At 41.6% G+C, this 20,276-nt stretch overlaps 1 non-coding gene across 1 annotated transcript; it reads right to left on the bottom strand.

Moving 5' to 3' along the window:
* Positions 1-19,418: 19,418 nt before the first annotated feature.
* Positions 19,419-19,525, bottom strand: LOC141650559 (small nucleolar RNA R71). Its single transcript, XR_012546584.1, has one exon. It is a non-coding gene; the product is annotated as a small nucleolar RNA R71 (small nucleolar RNA).
* Between the last annotated feature and the right edge of the window lie 751 nt (positions 19,526-20,276).

Here is a 20,276-nt window from a genome sequence, read left to right as displayed (position 1 = left end):
GTTAGTCTTTTCCGGTGGGTAGAACTTTTTGTAGAAAGCTAGAGCCAACTTCTTCCAAGAATCAATTCTGAGAGTACCCTTATCAAGGCCTTTCAACCATTGTTTTGCGGTGCCAATTAGAGAAAAAGGAAATAAGACCCATCGAATTTGGTCTTGAGTTACACCGGTTTGAGAAATCGCATCACAATAGTCACAAAAAGTCTCCATGTGAGAGTGAGGGTCTTCACTAGGCATCCCCCCAAATTGGCTTCTTTCGACTAATTGGATAAATGCAGTTTTGGCAATGAAATTTCCGGTTAAATGTTGTGGTGTGGGAGTACCATTGGGTAGGTTCTCCTCGGTTGGTACGGAATGTGATGAAAATTTAGGCATTGTGGGTTGATTTTGTGTTGGATTTTGTGTTGGGTTCTCCTCACCTTCTCTTGCAAAAGGGTTGATGAACTCAATAGTGTTTGGTTGAATATCTACAACCTCGCCAATACCTCTCAAAGTTCTTCTAGCAAGTCTTCTATTGTTTGTCAAAGTCCTTTCAATTTCGTGATCAAAGGGTAACAAGTTACCTTGTGATCTTCTAGACATGCAAAATATCAAACAACTCGAAAATAATTAGAACAAACCTTGAGGAGCTTTACTTCCCCAAGGCAAAGAAAGACACAATAATAACAATCTAAGAAAATCTAAATCAAGCTAACACCGTCCCCGGCAACGGCGCCATTTTTGGTCGGTACCTCTTGTGAGGGTGAGTTTTCGGTACTTGTCGTTAGGAGCACCTAGACCAAAACACTATTTATAACTCCACAAACAACTCTACAATTAGTAAAGAGGCAAGTAAAGGTCGAATCCCAAGGGACGGGAATTGAGATGAGATTTCCAATTGCAACTAGCGGTGTCTAGGGGTTTCACAATTTGGGGTTTGAATCGAAGATCACTCAACTAAATAGCAATGAAAGTAAACAAGCAAGATGATTAAAAAGGGATGTAAACAATTGATAAAAGGCACTAGGGTGTCATGGGGTCATAGGGGATTCATGGGAATTGATCATACAAACATATTCTCAAATCATAAGCAAGCAATTATTGTTGTGATGGATCGAGTTGGTTTATATCTTACAATCCTAGGAAAGTTTGGGTCCCGGAGCCGAATCGATTAGATTGTACAACACCTTCAAGTCGACTTAATCTTCCCTACTCAACTATATGCATGGTCTAATGAGACTTGAGTTGGTTTATGTCTTACAAGTCTCATTGAAAACATAGGTGATGGGTAAAAAATGCAAGGATTCATAGGCTCGCATTTCATCAAACATAACATGTGCATAAGTTGAGATCACAACAAGCAAGCAAATAAACTATGAAAACATATTAATTTAAGCATGAATCATACCCCATGTTGGTTTCCCCTAATTATCCATTAACCCTAGTTAAGGAAACTACTCACTCATTATCATGTTGAACATGCTAGCAAAGTTGTCAATCATACCAACAAAGTAAAACATGATGAATAAAAGAAGAAGATTAACAATAATTAAAAAGGGATTAAGAGAATTAAACCTACTAATGATTCCAATAATAAAGCAAAGAATAATAGAAGTACTTTGATGATTGATTGGAAGGTTGTCAATCTCCCAATAATAACCCAAATAATCTTCAATTACCCAAAATGAAAGATGAACAAAAGAGAGATTAATGAAATGAGATTTGTATTAAGATTTGATTAAAAGTTGATTACAAGATTAAAGAGAGATTAGTTAGATATAAACTACACTAGAGATTGATAAGAAGAACATGATTAGCTAATTAGACTAATGGGGTATTTATAGAGGGGATTAGGTACATAAATTAGGGTTTACTAAGAGCTTAAATGACGATTAAGTCCTTGAGGAATCGCCGGTCTCAAGAGAGACCCCGGTCTCCTTTTCGCCGGTCTTTGAAAAATATGCGCATCCTTCATTGAGCAAGTAGAAGACGGATTAGCTGTCACACAATCCGAGCGTCCAGGGCACGGGACGGGCGGATTGTGCGTCTTTTGGACGAGCGGATTCGTGGGGTGGACGGGCGGATTGTGGTGGTTTTGGACGAGCGTCCTTCCGAGGAAGACGCTCAGATTGCTTGTCTTGGACGGGCGGATTGTGGGCAATCCGCTCGGATTGTAGATCAGCTTCTTCCTTGCTTCTTTTCTTTCTTTTCTTCATACAATCCTTGAGAATTTTGTCGGAGATGCAAGGATCTTTTCTCATCATTGCCCAACTACTACAATATGTACAAAGGCCTTCTAGTCTTGTCTTCTCTTTGATGCTTGGTCATTGAATTCAATCAATTTAGCTCTATTTTGCCATGAAAATGCAAGGTTTGCACTCCTTTCCTACCAAGGAAACAAAACCTCAAAGAATATGCAAAACAAAGGACTAAAGACATTAAATGACCCAAATATGCACTAAAAAGCATGGGAACAAGGCTAATTCGGGACTAAATATGCTCAAATTATGGTCACATCAGGAAGAAGAAGAGGTTTTGTAGAGATGATTTTGTTTTTCGGATGATGAAACAATGAAGCGCAAACTTCCCTATTTATACAAAATGATCAGCGCGTTTTTCAGAAAACGAGGAAAGCTGGTTTACATCGCCAGGAGGCTCGCGCCTCTTTAGGCCTTTCCCAGGATTTCCGCTGTTGACTTGTCTCTTTGAACTTGTGTTTTCTCCTGACACCTCAAACCTCCCGCCAGGAAGCTCGCGCCTCTTCGGGATGATTCAGGGCATTTTTTTGTTTCCTCACACTCACATTTCCTTATTTTCGCGTTTTACGAAATCCGACACGGTTTCCATGACGCAGCTTTAAACATACGGATTTTTCTTTCTTTTTTTAAAGGGGGAAGGGCTAGTCGCCCCGATCTGCGACTGATCGTTTCCATGTCAGTTGAAATTCCGAAAATTTTTCGCTTTTTCGCAAATTTCCACCAAAAATAAAAGTCGAAAATTGATAGCACGACGTCAATTTCCCTCAAAATTCAAGCACTCACAAATTCGAGTCTTGACCTCAAAAAATAAAAAATCAAATACACTCGTAAAAATCTATTTCTAAAATTCATCCTGACGGTTTGAGTTTGAATTTTTCGAGTCGCAAATCAAGTTTAATAATTTCGATGCAATTTAATTCACGACACGAGTTAATTGCTCAAATTTTCAAATCAATTCCTTTTGGAGTCCAAACGTGACGACTTGTCGTGGAATTTTCAAATTTCAAATTTAACTTCAAGTCATCTTGGTTAATTTTGTTTTTCATTCAAACACTTTTACGTGTTTCCATTTATACATATGTGCTACTTGTGGCCTGTTTTCTACACTAACGATGCAGGAACTGGTGCAAAGAAAAAGGAGAATCGACAGCCGACAGCGCAACACAAAAAAAAACCAATAATCACAAAATAAACCACAATCCAAAAACACATATATACAAACCGCCTCACGCAAAATACATCGACGCGCGTTTGATATGGGCAACTGACCATACAAACAGGATCCAGTACGGACATCTATCATACAGACACTGGCCTAAGACAACCGTCTATCATACAGACACTGGTCTAAGACAACGAACTGGGGGCTATCTGCCACCTACCGAACTAAGCACTCTCTATCCTCTCAAACAGAAAAGAAAGGGAGCAACACAAGAGACAGGGGAGCCACAACGGAAGCAGAGGTGGTTACCATGACGGTAATACCTCGTTCCTGCTCCACGACAAAAACAAAAATGGTACCTGACAGATTTTAGACGACACGACAACCGAGGACCGTAACTTAGCATGTTACCCCGATGTTGAACCCCACTCAGCTGAATTCAACAGCAATCGAAAGCCGGCAGGCAGAAACACAACCAAGCCTGTAACAAAAAACAGTCGTCTTCCCCCCTCCAGGATCGTCTTCCTCCTCCAAAGCCTCCACAGCAGACCCCATAGGTCCCAAATGATACTCTGCAATCAAAAAACAACAAACAAAAAACGTCAGCCGAAATTTCGGCATTACGACGGCATGAAATGGACAAATAAAAAAAAACAACAACCTGCAAAACAAAACAAGGGCAATCCCGCCCAAACCCAGCTAAACAAAACAGCGACAAAACCATTTACAAAAAAAACAAACAAACACGAAACGACTCCCCCCTTTTTTCAAGCAAAACACGAGTCAAAACCACAGAAAAACGGCATTTCAAGACCCCTACAAGGTCCGCCAACAAACCAAAATACATTACCGACACAATGAGGTATTTTTCTACGGCTCAAAAAGGCAATTCATACGCTAATTTGAGCCCAAGTCGGTCAAAAATTCAAAAACGACCGCAAAAAGACAACCGTGATTTTATCACACCTCAAGGTGACCTAAACTACCGATAAAGTCCATTTCAAGGCAAAGTGACTCAATTCAAGCTCAAACAGACGCTTATTTTGTCAGACATAAGACCGTCACAAAGGCAAAAATTCCAAATTTTGCCCACAATACCCAACAAAGGTCCACAAATGGCAAACAATGGTTCTCCTGACTACAATGCAACCTAGTGGGACCCACTATCCAAGCAAATAAACTTGGCATTGCGAAATGAGACGGTTTCTCACCTCACTTACGTTTTTCGAGCATAGGGAGCGGGAACGGGGACCAAAATGCAAACTAAAGGCACCTCTATACTCCTAAACTGCTTTCTGACCTAATGCAAGCATCAATTTCACTCGAAATGGGCTCAATCAAAAACGCTCAATTCGATTTTCTAGGGTAAAATTCCGCCCTAATTCAATCAAGCTAAAGATCAACAATTTTAAATGGATTCATGAGGGAATGTAGACCTTGAGATGACATTGTTGTTAATGGCACGAATGGAAGCGAGCTAGAAGGTCCAACAATGGCGATCTTAGCCTGTTTTTGTCGAAATGCGAAGAAGACGAAATGGGAATGAGATGCAGCCTGGACTCGCGTCTTTTACAGAAAAAAGGGAAGCCCCTTTGATTCGCAAGAGGGCTAGCGCCTCAATCAGGCGTCCCTTTGCTTTTTCACCGAAATTTGGGCTTTGGCCCAATTTCCCATATTAAACTTTGAATTTTCATTGACGATATTAAAGATCGTCATTTTCTCAAAGACAAAAACAAATAGTGAAAATTTAAATTCGCTATTTTCGAAAATTTCAAACAAACGGCGATCAAACCGCCAATTTCAAAAATAATGGTGAAATCAAAATTCACTATTTTCCTTCAAAAATTTCAAAAATAATAGTGAGAGTCCAAAATCCGCTATTTCCTCGAATTTTAAACGACGGCAATTAAAACCGTCAATTTCAAAAATAATAGCGAGAATTCGGATCCTCTATTTCTTCAAATGTCAACGGCGGCACATAAACCGTCACTTCAATTAATAGTGAAGATTCCAAATTCACTATTTTCATCAAATGTCAACGGCGGCACATAAACCGTCACTTCAAACATAACAGCAGATTTAAAATTTGCTATTTCCTTCAAAATTCAAACAAACGGCGATCGAAACCGCCACTTCAAATTCAAAAAAGAACGACGAACGGTGAAGATTCCAAATTCACTATACCAGCAGGGGGCTTCCTCACGGAACCCGCTCATTTCAAAAACAGTGATAGTGAAAATTTGACTTCACTGCATCACGAGTTCACTACTTTCAAAACAAGCCAATTTGACGTGGCTATTCTCACAGTCCGTTAATCGACCGCACCATGGCTGGCGATCCTTTGTCCGCAAGTACTCAAGGACACATCCCGAAGATGCCTCGGGTACATTTCCTTATCATGGCTGGCGAGCCTTTGTCCGCAAGTACTCAAGGACACATCCCGTAGATGCCTCGGGTACATTTCCTTATCATGGCTAGCGAGCCTTTGTCCGCAGACACTCAAGGACATATCCCGAATATGCCTCAGGTACATTTCCTTATCATGGCTGGCGAGCCTTTGTCCGCAAGTACTCAAGGACACATCCCGAAGATGCCTCGGGTACATTTCCTTATCATGGTTGTCGAGCCTTTGTCCGCAAGTACTCAAGGACACATCTCGAAGATGCCTTGGGTATATTTCCTTATCATGGCTGGCGAGCCTTTGTCCGCAAACACCTCAAGGACACATCCCGAAGATGCCTCGGGTACATTTCCTTACCACAGCTGGCGAGCCTTTGTCCGCAAACGCGCAAGCACATATCCGAAGATGCCTCAGGTATGACTCCTTCTTATGGCTGACGAGCCTTTGTACGTAGTCTAATGGACTTTAAACGACCCGCACGGATAGTCGACAGACTCTAAACTTTTCCCGACGACAGGTCCTTGGCTCGTACCCTCGAGTCGCCTTGGCGTCGCCCTTCCCGATGGCAGGTCCTTGGCCCGAAACCTTTCGAGCCACCTCGACGTCGCTTGGGTTTCCAGGTTGTAATCTTCGATTGACCTGGGGGCTCTACTTTGACTTTCGCCCTATCCAAGCCTCAGTCAAAGTGGGGGCTCTGTAGATACCCGGTATCTGCTGAGACTCCAACAAACACCCGATGATTATCGGACTATAACATGTTTTGGAATCGCGGCGTTTGATCGACAGTTTGTGTACAACTTTACGTCGGAAAACTTAAAACAATTTCGAAAATAAAACATTTTAAAACATTTCAAAAATACCTGGAGTATTTAATGCACGACGACGGGGTCGCAATGACACTAACTAGAGTCAAAACCGACACCGGACCAAAAACCGACTCAAAAATTCAAATCCCGACTCCAACAACGAGTCAAACCGAGTCAACCACCAAAAACAAAACATTTCAAATCTTCTACCTTAAGTTTTCCCGGATTCATGTTGGTTAAGTACCAAACATGTGACTACAAAACCTAGGATAGAACAAATCATGATTGCGTTTGTTGTGAAAACAACAACTCACCTCGATGAACCGCGACGTGGCTCGCGCCTCTTTGAGCAGCCCAGGTGGCCACGTCGCTCAAAACTCACACAACCACTCATTCTCCTATAAATACCCCTCAAATGCCACCCATTTGAGATTTACGCGAGTGTCTGCCCCCTCTTTTCTCCCTTAAAATTCTCGACTCGACTTCTTAAGTCACAATCCGACGCGTATTTATGACCTACCGATCGTAAATACAAGCCTTACACATTGTTTGGTACCGTCATCGTGCATTAAATCACTTGCCCGACCATTTCGACCACTACACCATCACTAATATTAAAACACTCTTTTTACTTACCAAAACGGTTTTAAACCGAGTTTTTCCCGATCAAACGAGTTGTTACACTTACGTCGGTCACTCGCCATAACCAAACATGTAAGTATGAGGGTGTAAAAATCCTCTTTTATTAAGATTTCATTTGTTTCATTACTATAACATGCTAAAACGTGCATAACATGAACCAAAACATGGAATAAACGAGCCAAAACTGATTTTTGGCCTGGGACAGAATCCCCTTGGTTCGCCGGCTAGCCCGCGCCTAAACGGGGTGTCCAGGTCAGAGATCAACCGTGTTTGTTCTCGTCATTTCCCTTTAATCCATTTTCATATTTGTAATCGATTTTCACCATTTCAAATATTTTCAAACCCTTTTTCTTTCATGTTATTTGTTTTAACCATAAAACATTTCGCACCCTTGGTTCCTCATACCATGACGGTTAAATCCGTGTTTCGGTGATAATATTTGGTTAATGACATTTAAAAGGTATTTTAAAACCTTTTATTTCATTTCTTTACATTTCTAAAAACAAACATATTAGTCCTCAACACAAAGTCATCCTTGGTTCTACATACCATGCCGGATTTTAACCCGGGTACGATGATGAGTATCGATTAATTACATTCAAATGAACTTAAAACAATTATTTCATAATTATTTTCAAAACTATTTATGTCAAGTTTGTCAAATCGAACCCGACACCGAATATTATCAAAATAATGATGATTATTCGAGTCTAGTTCTTCAAATCAACAAATGCGGTCTAAACGACCCCTTTAAATCAAACCAGGTTCAAATACCCATCTTCAACACGTTTTATAACGTTTTCTAAAAAGTCAGAACACGACACATAAACCGTGGGCTAACCTACACCTAAACAGGCCCTCCATTTCTCATTTTCAAAACCAGGAAGAGGCCCCTTATAACGCCGGCTGGCTCGCGCCTCATGTAGCCGTCTGGTACAGGACCTGTTCCCTTTTCCAGCATGAGTCTAGGACGATCCCGAGTCGGGTTAACTCGGATATAGAATGGATCAGATGACTATCGGTTCCTTCAAAACTACATTTGCAAAATGCCTTACTAAGACAAATGGATCATGTTATGCACCATAAACATAATACGGTAAATGGATGTTTAATTTCCGTCTCGCATGAAAATCAATCACTAATCCAACTTGACATCTTATACTTGATACTTGGATTAAATCAACCGACTTAAAAAGCTCTCACATGTTAGGTTTAAATTATTGGATGCACATTCATGCATTTAAACCGTTTTATCAACTTTTGCATTCAACCAACCAAGATCGATCAGTAGAGGCCGCTAACGCGGGCGGGATTGGTTGTCTGATTAAAGGGGTTCCCAATATGTACCTTCACCTCTTACTCAGAAACTTTGGATAGTGGACGACCTTATCCAGGGCGTACGAGAGTCATTCTAGAGATAGGATGCTAAAGAGGGACGATTTCCTTATCTTTAGTACCTATGTCAAACGCTGCTTTGTGCTTCGATTTGACCGAGGTATAAAGTGGAATTCGAACGGGTTCCAAGCATCCCACAAATGCTTGGTGGCGACTCCGAACATCTCTAATTATTTCGAGACCCTTACCGAGACGAAACCGACCGATCTAAAACGATCCGGTCGAAAGCATTTTTATGCCGCCGAGCGTGGCTTTCAAAAGACCACTGCATGCCCACCAGATCGGCCTGGCGTGCAGGTGGCCCGCGACTACGGACCGGTAGGTGGACCCCCGAATCCACGGACCGAGACGTGGCCCATGTCCACAGGGAGTTGGCGTAGAACGAGCACGTCCACGACCTCGGCCCCGGCCTCTAGAACCCGAAGTAGAAGCCCGTCCAGTGACGGTGCGAGGAACTAGGGTCGCTCACAGCATTGCAGCTGCAGTGAGTCCGTCGTGGGTGAAGTAGAGGTCGGGCGCCGTGACCACCACCGAGGAAGAAAGACTAGCGGCGATCTGCTAGCAGTGGTGGTGGCTGTGACTAAGGTGGCAGCTGAAACAGGGCTAGCAGCAGTGCTAGCAGGCATAAAAACTGTACCAGCAGCAGAGACTAAGAACACAGGGGTTGCGGTACTAACAGAAGTGGAGGCGATGGTGACAGCAGGGACCACCTTCTCAGACAAGGATGGACTAGAAGTCGAGCTAGTGGAGGGCAGATAGCTTGAATCCATCCTGAATAAATAGGGCAGGGGAATTTGATAAGAAAAAGACATGAAAACAGCGTGAAACAGCATGAAAATTCCCCTTACCAATCGAAAAAATCGACCTACAGCACCAAAATTCCCAAAATTTCCTCAAAAACTCGAATGACAGCGGATAAACAGCGATAGGGGCGGGGTAGCAAGCATCAATGGCAGCCAATTAAGCAATAATTAAATCGATTTAAGCATACCCAGCAGTGCAGACTAAGTGACAGTCGAAAATTTCGACTGAAACTACCCTTAATCGCAATTTTCTTGCAAAAATTCGAACTAAGCAAGTAAAAATCAATGAGACATGGGAATTGATCATCAAGCAAGACAAATAGGGCAAACAATTAGAGTTATAGTCGAAAAAACTCGACTAAACAAGGAATTTCGAACCCTAACCCTAATTCACCTAATAATAAGCAAAATTAATAAAATTAAAATGAAAAGAGGTGTACGAAATACTTACTTGATGATTAGGAACCTACAAATAGCAATTAATCGGCAAGAAACAAGCAAAATGGCGATTTTTTTATCGAAAAATCGCAAACCCTAATACCCTTAATAGACCGTGTAAAACAACGAAAATCAGAGGGAAAGTAGAGGGCTTTTGACGATTAATTAACAGTAAACACAATGTAGTTGACGGATTTGGCAAATGGGCAAGAAATATGAAGGATTTTGGGGTTCTTTTGTCGCAAATACGGAGGGATGTCGAAAAAATGGGGTAAAATGAAATAGAAATGAAAAAAGAGGGAAGTTAAGAAAACTCCCTGCGTGTCATTTCCCAACCACTCGATTGAGTGGTTTAGAACTGCTCGATCGAGGACTTCGTGGATCCATCTACTCGATCGAGTAAAAATTTACTCGATCGAAAACTCCCCTTTTCATCTTTAGTCGATCGAGTAATATGGAATCACTCGATCGAACACATTTCACTCGATCGAGTACAAAAAGTACCCGATCGAGCTCTTTTCCTCGTGTAAGCTCTTGAATTCGTCATTATTCCTTTGAATTTGCGTAAAATTCCCCAAACATGCATAAAAACACTTACAAAAATATCCCAAAATACCAAATACGCAAAGTAACAGTCTATAGTCTCTAATCTACGCTAAAAATTATCTAAATTCTAATTGTCCTAATTAAAAGAAATAAACAAAATTCAACGAAAAATTTAAAAATTGTTTTTACAATTTGGTACACGGGGCATTTCCCCGCTCACTTCCCAAGGCAATTCAGTAGCCCCTTGGAGGGCTCCTGACTGGAGGACGTCATCTCAGCAACATTGATTGTCCTCTTCAGTTTCCACGAGCTTGAACTTGAATCGTTAGGAGGGGAATAGTTGACATCCACATATGCGCGAAATTTTCTCGTCCTTACTTCTTTTTCACCGGCTTTAACATCGTCACTCCCACTTTGACTGACATTAATTGCACAATGCCCTTAGAAAGCTCCTGCAATATTTTCATCTGTACCTGCAGCAAGGAAAACAGACGAACTTTCCTCCTTTTTGCTCTCAACCTGAGGCGGAGGGGTCAGAATAGCAGCATGATGCTCCAAATTCTCATTTGGAGTGTCAATAGGAGGGTTAATAGAAGAGAGGGTATTGCAAGGCTGAGCTTGCATGGGAGCCCTCTGGAACTTAGACTGATGGAATATCAATTCCTCGTCCCCAACCTGAAAAGTCAACGTCTTGCCCCCGACATCTATTACTGCTCGAGGAGTAAATAAAAATGGTCTCCCTAAAATAATAGGGGTATGGGCATCTTCGGGGATGTCAAGTACAACGAAGTCAACGGGAATAAAGAAGCTCCCGATCTTAACAGGTATGTCTTCTATTACACCTAGTGGCCGTGATATGCTACGGTCGGCCATCTGAACAGTCATGTTTGTGCAATTAAACTTTATCAAACCAAGTCTCTTAGCCAGAGATAGCAGTAAGACACTCACGCTAGCGCCAAGATCGCATAACGCGTTATCAATCAAATGGGTACCAATATGACACGGAATTGAGAAACTACCCGGGTCTGACTGTTTGGGAGGTAACTTATTCTGAACTAGGGCTGTCCCTACCTCGGTCAAAGCTACCGTCTCATGATCATTAATGTGCCTCTTACGCGATAAAATTTCTTTCATAAATTTAAGGTAAGAGGGTACCCGTCGTCGATTCGGCGAATGGCACGATGACTGTAAAGCTTTTCAGGAGTTCGGAAAATTTGCCGAATTGTTGATTAGCTTTAGTACTCTGCAGACGCCTCGGGAAGGGAACCGTGATGGGTATCTCGAGTCCCATGTTCCTCTCTTTCAACGTGTCAGCCGGATCAAGCTCCAAATCCTTCGGACGCTTATTTCCTCTCGAACGAGGTCTTTCAGGCGATTTTTCACTCGATCGAGCACTAGCATGATCTCGATCGAGCTTTTCTTTATCTACACTACTCGATCGACAAAAAAATACCATTCGATCGAGTAGTTTCTTCAACAAAATCACTCGATCGAGTAGAAAGTTCACTCGATCGAGCAGTTTCTTTTCCCTGTTCACTCGATCGAGTAAAAATTCCACTCGATCGAGTACTTTCTTCAACATTTTTACTAGATCGACCCCCAGAAACTAGTCGATCGAGTACTTTCTTTACCGTCAGCTCCTTTTCTTCGATAGAACACTGTTCATCAGCAATATTTTCCTTCCTCGGGTCTGATTTCAACACTTTCGGTCCCTCATATGAACGACCGCTTCTCAAATTAATTAAATTTACCGTCTCATGTGGATTTTTGTCAGCTTGTGACAGCAAATGACCCGGTTTCCTTGTAGACTGGTTCGCGGCTAACTGGGCAACTTGAGTTTCAAGTCTTTGATTGATGCATCTTTCTGTTGATCACTCAGCTGCCACTGCTTTGTCAAAGACTGCAACATCGTCTTCAACTCACCTAGCTCACTTACTCCACCAGAAGATGACGCACCTTGATTAGGTGTAGGAAAGGAAGGAGGCTTCTGAAAGCCTTGTTGAGCCTTATGAGGAGGGACATACGGCTGTTCCTGCTGCGGAGGATGGGTAGGATTGAGCACATTTTGACTAGTCCACCTCAAATTGGGATGGACTGCCCCTTGGTTGTTATAATAGGAACCCCCTCCTTGCCTATATTGTTGAAAAGCAAGGACCTATTCCTTCTCCGTAAGACAGCCAACAGCAGTGTGACCGTCATTGCTCCCACATCTCTCACATGTAAAAGTCTCCCCTCTAGTAAGCAGATGAACCGTCTGAGGCTCCCCAGCAAAATGCAGCTCCAACTTATCAAACCTAGCATTCATGGCTTCCAGCTGAGCCACAACTTGCTTATCGACTGCATTAACTGTCCTAATACCATCCCTCGGGTTTCCATACTCAGCACAGTGATTCGCCATCTCTTCAATAAGAGCCCATCCCTTATCATCGTCAGTGTTCTCTTGGAATCTCCCGTTAGATGATGCATCAAGTATGGCTCTGTGATCATCGTACAGCCCATTGTAGAACTGGTTGGACAGAAACCACGGGTCAAAACCATGGTGAGGAAGAGACCTCACCAACTTCTTGAAACGGGACCATGCTTTATAGAAAGTCTCATCGGGAGCCTGCTTGAAACTTGTGATCTTTGCCCTCAGCTGATTGGTGCACTGTGGAGGGAAATATCTCTTATAAAAAGCAAGGGCAAGGGACTCCCAATCTATATCCCCTGCGGCTGTCCGGTCTAAATCAGTCAGCCACTCCCAGGCTGAGTCGGTCAAAGAAAAAGGGAACAGAACCTCCTTGATCTTGTCTTGAGTTACCCCCTTTGTGGCGGGGATAGTAGAACAGTAGTCCATAAAGACCTCCATATGCTTCCTCGGGTCTTCACCTGCCACACCTCTAAAGAGATTTCTCTCTACCAGATTGATATAGGAAGGGCGGATGTCAAATGTATTCCCATCCTCAGTCTGGAGATTGAAACCCTTTGGAATTGATGATGCTTTAGGCTCCGAGTTGTAATACTACGGATTTTCATAAGTTAAGTACTCGACCGAGTAGAGCCTACTCGGCCGAGTTGTGCTAAATGTGTCTTCTGTTTTGGTTCTGCCAAGGAATACTCGGCCGGGTATGATGGATACTCGACCGAGTAAAGGATACTCAGCCGAGTATACTCTATACTCGACCGAGTATCCGGTCTGGCGTGTAATTATTCAGCGGTTGATGCGGGAGTGTTTAGGGATTATTTATTTGTTAAAACAGTTTCTAAACGCCATTTCACAACCCTAATCACTTTTACGATATTCTAATCACTCCCAAATCTCCTACTGTGTGTGTAATCATCGTAGCTTTTGCATTCAATCCTTCATCCTTTCGTCGGTAAGTCTTTATTCCCATGTTTGTTGATGATTAATTCTAGGGGTTGCCTTTAATCATGAATTGGGGGAAATGGGGTTTTGCAGTTAATGATTGGAATTATGTGATTGTTGTTATAGGTGACGATGTGGTATTTATTATGCATTTCTGTGGTTGATTGCAGCATAGCGGATTGCGAAAAGGTAGGGTTTCCCTACTTGGTTACTGTTAATTGATTTAAGACTGTGCTTGTGTTGTAATTGTTGTTACCCGCTGATCATCGGAGTATGGCTGTTGTGTTGTGACGGTTGAGGCGTTGTGACAGCTGTGATGCTGTGTGTGTTGTGATTGTGGTGGAGTCACTTGCGGGAGTGGCTTCACACCCTAGTTCGCCCTCCGTGGAACCCGTCACGAAAGGGGATGTGCACATTAAGGGACATGGATTTTTAGTCGCTCGTTGATGAGCTGGACTTGGTGGGATGGGCTGCGGTCACCCACTGGCGGCATGGATTACCTGTTGCGATGGGTAATCTGGCAGGGCTACACACTTCGGTGTGTAGTCGGTTACTATGTGAGATCGGGAGACCGTAGAGTGTGGATGATCAGCCGGTTGCATCGTTTGTTTGTCTTACATTGATTGAAAGGTACTGACCCCGTGTTGTTGTTTTGTAAAACCTGCGGTGATCCATTCGGGGATGGTGAGCAGATTACGACAGGTAATGCAGATGTTTAGCTTTGGGACAGTCATGGGGAGTCATCACTTCGAGTCTAGCTCCTGCTGTCACGGGATTAGCTGTCTTTGATTTCAGTTGTATTGAGCCTTTACACTTTTACTTTGGATTAGTGTTGGAAACATGTATTCGCTAACTCTTTATATTTTAATAAATGTTGCTTGGAATTTGTAACTTTGATATACTAACCTCAGGAAACCGAGATGGTAACAACCTTTCATGCTAGGGTAGTCCTTGGTAAGGTACCTTGGTATGAGGAGGTGTTACAAAGTGGTATCAGAGCCGAAGATTCTCGCACCTAAAACTAATGAACCCAATGAACTTAGGGAGTCTAAATAAAATGAACCCGGGGAGAGTTGTTTGGAGCTACCACAAAGACTTGGGAGACGTCCCGAAGTCGCACTATGGCCCTCACAATCTCAAGCCGGTGTGGTATGTGGAACTTGAATGGTTGAATCATGTGAAAAGAAGTGAGATGTGTGAAAACATGTGTAAGACATGGTGAAACTTGTTGAAACGGGTTTGGTATGAAATATGTTGGCATGTTAAGTGTTTATTATGTGGCTTTCAAAAGAGTAGTGGTACATGGGTACGTAATCATGATGATGTTAATGTTTGGTTGTTGGTAGTAGCATGTGATTAAGGTCATGCGTCTATGCATATGAATGTTGTGTTTAATTTTCATGTGGGTATGATAAAAGTTCACCTCTTTACTGGTTTTTAGAAGTATTGGGTCGTTATTGTTTGTTTTATGCATGTTTAAGTTGTTTTGTTAAGAAATTTTGATTTGTATACAAACCGATTTTGGAAGGGTTGTCTTAAAACTGTCATAAGTCGAGTTCTAGAAATGTTATTGCTGTGATTCCAAGTTGAGGTGATAGCTTGTCCTCTTACGATTCTAACGATAGGTCACACGCCCAATATGACCAAGTAACGAGTGAGATATGACTGTTTTACGAAAACTGGACGATGCTGAGAACTGTGTTGGTACTCGACCGAGTAAAGTAATACTCGACCGAGTAAGGTCTACTCGACCGAGTATTCCCAATACTCGACCGAGTAATCCTTCTGCGACAATTGAGTTTGGTTCTGGAGTCGGAAACTCGACCGAGTAATATAGTTACTCGACCGAGTACCTTGTACTCGACCTAGTATGTTATATACTCGACCGAATACCTCATTGGGCGGCCACTTTGAGTCGGTGGCTATGTTCTTACTTTTGTTTTGAGCCGGTGGCTATGTTTTTACATGGTTTTGAGTCGTAGGGTATATACACATGTATGTTTTGAGTCTCAACGCATTCTTTTATATGTGGGATGGTCTTGATACGTAAGTTACCGGAAGTTATGACATGGAGAATGCCAGCTTATGAGGGACATGTGTTGGGTAAGGAAGACATGTGTTAATGTGGTTGTGAAGGATAGTGGAAAAAGAAAAGGGAAGAATGATGAGCTAATCGAGGTAAAGAGCATGTTTTGTGAGATATGATGAGTGATATAGTTGTGTGTTGAGTAGTATAAAAGTAAGTGTATATGGGCAAGGGTGATGTAAGTGTAAAGAAGCATGAGAATGAAAGATTGAGATAAGGGATACGAATAGTGGCATATTTGGATGTGTAAGGATTTATGGAGGAAGACATCTAGGATAGAGTTGCTTAAGGATATATGTAATGGAAGGTTGTTATAAGAAGATAGGAAAGAAAGGTATATAGTGAACTTAAAGGAAGTTATGTCGCGATGTGGATTTGTAGATAGTGGCTAAGTTTGGGAAGTTGGAATATCAAGGGGTGAGCCTAGTGTGTAATTCTTTGGACAAACGGTATGAAGTGAATTTTGGTTTCTACAGATGCGAAAGGGAGGTACGACTAATTGAAGAGTAACTGTTAGTGCGTGGACTTGATGGTGACAAGGGTGAGTGTGAAGCAAGATGAGAGATGATAAATGATAAGAAGAATGATAAGATATTGATATGAATTAATGGAATTAGAGTTGTGGAGCTATGGAAAATAAACAAATGACTAAAGAGTTAGGTAGAAAGAGAAAGGAGATGACTTATTAATTGGTATTATTGAGTAAAAGGGGGGGAAGAGGGATGGAAGTAAGTTGAGATAACGTTGACCGGAGTTAAGGAGCATGAAGGTAGGAAATTATGAAATGTACGATATCCCCACTAGAGGGTGTGAGTTAATGGTTATATAGGAGAGCAGGACGACGTGTTAGCCGTGAGTTTTGAGGTATTAAGGGAATAAGAAGCTTGTGGAGTGTTGCAAGATCTGAGATTTTGGTGGAGAGTTAGGTAGCGATATGATAAAGGATAGAATTGGGAATAATGTTGAGGTATGTTTTTTGATGGATTGGATGTTCGTATTTGGGATGATAACCAAAGAGAGGAAACAGATTGTTATATTAAGAAGTGATAGTAAGAGGGTAGTCACATGAAGGATGTTGGTGTCATAGTAGTGTCACTTGATGCGACCATAATTGGCGCATATTTAGCCCCCGAATTACCATTGTTTCTATGCTTTTTAGTGCCTATTTGGGTCATTTCTTATCTTTAGTTCTTTGTTTTGCATATTCTTTGAGATTTTGATCCCTTGGTAGGAAAGGAGTAAGAATCTTGCATTTTCATGGCAAAACAAGGCTAAATTGATCATATTCAATGACCAAGCATCAAGGAGAGACAAGACTAGAAGGCCTTTGTACATAGCATAGTAGAAGAGCATTGTTGAGAAAAGGATCCTTGAGTCCCCAAGGAAATCCCCAAGGAATTCATGAAGAAAAGGGAAGAAAAAGAAGAAGGAAAGCTGCTGAGCTACAATCCGAACGGATTGTAGAGAATCCGTCCGTCCTCGCCAGTCCGAGCGTCCTCACCAGGAATCCGCTCGGATTGCCCATGCCCAGTCCGTGCGTCTTGTTCCTTGATCCGCTCGGATCGTCCACCCCAGATCCGGCCGTCCCGACTCCCAGCCGCACGGATCACAGCACAGCACAGTTTCGTTCTTCAAGCTACGAAATGAAGAAGCCCTTCTCTCGGATAATCCCGGAGGCTCCTTGCTTAACTTAAAAAGTGTAATTACTAGTTTAGCCCTTAGTTAACCCTAATGCATCCTCCCTAATTTTCACTATAAATACCCCATTAGTCTAATTAGAGGAGCATGTTCTTCTTATCAATAATTAGTGTAGTTAATATCAATCAAATCTCTCTTCAATATTGTAATCAAATATTAATCAAGTTTTAATCCAAGTTTTAGTTCCTTAATCTCTCTCTTGTTCTTACTTTATTTTGGGTAATTGAAGATTATTTGGGTTATTATTGGGAGATTGACAACCTCTCAATCTAGGATTCAAGTACTTCTATTATTCTTGCTTTATTATTGGAATCATTAGTAGGTATAATCTCTTAATCCCTTTTTAATTATTGCTAATTACTTTCATTTATTCATCATGTTTCATTATGTTAGTATGATTGACAACCTTTCTAGCATGATCAATATGATAATGAGTGAGTAGTCTCTTAGCTAGGGTTTAATGGGTGATTAGGGAAACCAACATGGGGAATGATTCATGCTTAAATTAATATGCTTTCATATCTTATTTGCTTGCTTGTTTTGATCTTAATGCATGCACATGTTATATTTGATGAAATGCTAAGCCTATGAATCCTTGCATTTACTATCATCTTCTATCCTTTCAACTTGACTTGTAAGACATAACCCAACTCGAGTCTTGTTAGACCATGCATGTGTTAAGTAGGGAAGATTAAGTCGACTTGTAGGTGTTGTAAAATCCAAGAGATTCGCTCGGGACCCAAACTTTCCTAGGATTGTAAGATATAACCCAACTCAATCCATCACAACAATAATTGCTTGCTTATAACTTGAGAACATGTTTGTATGATCATATCCCATGATTCCCCTATGAACCCATGACACCCTAGTGCTTTTAATCAATTGTTTACACCCTTATTTCATTTACCTTGTTAGTTTATTTTCATTGCTATTTTAGTTTAGTAACCTTCTACATCAACCCAATTTGTGACACCCCTAGACACCACTAGTTACAATAGAATCTTCATTTCAATACCCCTCCCTTGGGATCCGACCTTTACTTGCCTCTTTACTAATTGTAGAGTTGTTTGTGAAGTATAAATTGTGTTTTGTATCGACCATTGACCAACGACCACATATGCTTAATTGTGAACACCAAATGGCTCCGATCAAAAATGGCGCCGTTGTTAGGGGACGGTGTTTAATTGATTTAAGATTTCTTTTATTGTTTTTAGTTGTGTCTTTTTCACCTTGGGGAAGTAAAACTCCTCAAGGATTGTTCTAATTGTTTTTGAGTTGTTTGATATTTTGCATGTCTAGAAGGTTACAAAGAGATTTGTTACCTTTTGACCGAGAAATCGAAAGAACCTTGACGAATAATAGGAGACTTGTTAGGAGGAATTTGGGAGGTGTTGGTGAAGTTGTTCAACCCACTAGTGAGTTTGTCAATCCTTTCGCAATAGAAGGAGAAGAGAACCCATTAAACAATACCACACAAAATCCACCTACAATGCCTAAATTCTCGTCACACTCTATACCCACCGAGGAGGATCTACCAAATGGTACTCCTACCCCACAACATCTTACCGGAAACTTTATTGCCAAGTCCGCCTTCATCCAACTAGTTGAGAGGAGCCAATTTGGGGGAATGCCTAGTGAGGACCCTCATTCTCATATGGAAACATTTTGTGATTATTGTGAAGCTATCTCTCAAAAGGGCGTGACTCAAGACCAAATAAGATGGGTCTTATTTCCTTTTTCGTTAATCGGCACCGCAAAACAATGGTTGAAGGGCCTTGATAAGGCCACCCTTGGAATAGATTCTTGGAAGAAGCTAGCTCTAGCTTTCTACAAAAAATTCTACCCACCGGAAAAGACCAATATGCTAAGAGCTCAAATTACGGGTTTTAAGCAAAGGGATGAAGAATCTTTGTATGAAGCTTGGGAGCGGTTCAAAGGTATTTGTCGCTCATGTCCTCACCATGGACTTAGCGAATGGTTTTTAGTGCAACAATTTTGGAATGGTTTATATGAAGATTCAAGGAACATTCTCAATATGGGATCAAATGGAATGTTCACCGAAGTTGATGACAATCAAACATGGAACAAGATTGAGGAAATGGCGGTCCATAATTCGCAATATAGTAGGCCTCGCAAGGCTACTAGAGGAAAGTATGAAGTGGACACCGTTACTCAATTGGGTGCTCAACTTAGTGCTCACATTGACACAATTAACTTGAAGTTTGAACAAGCTATGGCTAGACTTGAGGAAAGCTCAAAATCATCAAAGCATCATGTCAATGCCATGACGGCATCCTCATCAATCCCAAGCGGGATATGTGAGAATTGTGGAACCTTGGGTCATGACTCAAGTGAATGTAGGGGAACAACCGAGCAAGTCAATGCTTTCCAAGCTTACAAAAGCGGTACCCCTTATTCAAATTTTTACAACGAAAACACCAAGTTCCATCCAAATCTCTCATACAAAAGCCAAAATGTCCAAAACCCTCAAACAACATACACTCCACCACCCATGAGAAATCAAAACCAAAGACCCTTTTTCAATCAAAACCAAGGTTACCAAAATCAAAATCCATACAATCACCACAATGACCAAAGTTTTGATGTCCAAAAAGCGGTCCTTCAAATGCAAAAGAATCAACAAGAATTTTTCACCCAAATGCAAAAAGATAGCCAAGCAAAAGACACCACCATCAACAACATTCTAGCTCACACCAAG

This window comes from Silene latifolia, chromosome 3 (genome assembly GCF_048544455.1).
Source record: "Silene latifolia isolate original U9 population chromosome 3, ASM4854445v1, whole genome shotgun sequence".
NCBI classification, from domain to species: Eukaryota; Viridiplantae; Streptophyta; class Magnoliopsida; order Caryophyllales; family Caryophyllaceae; genus Silene; species Silene latifolia.
The sequence above is the reverse complement of the archived record's forward strand: the minus strand, read 5'-3'. Positions and strand labels throughout refer to the sequence as shown.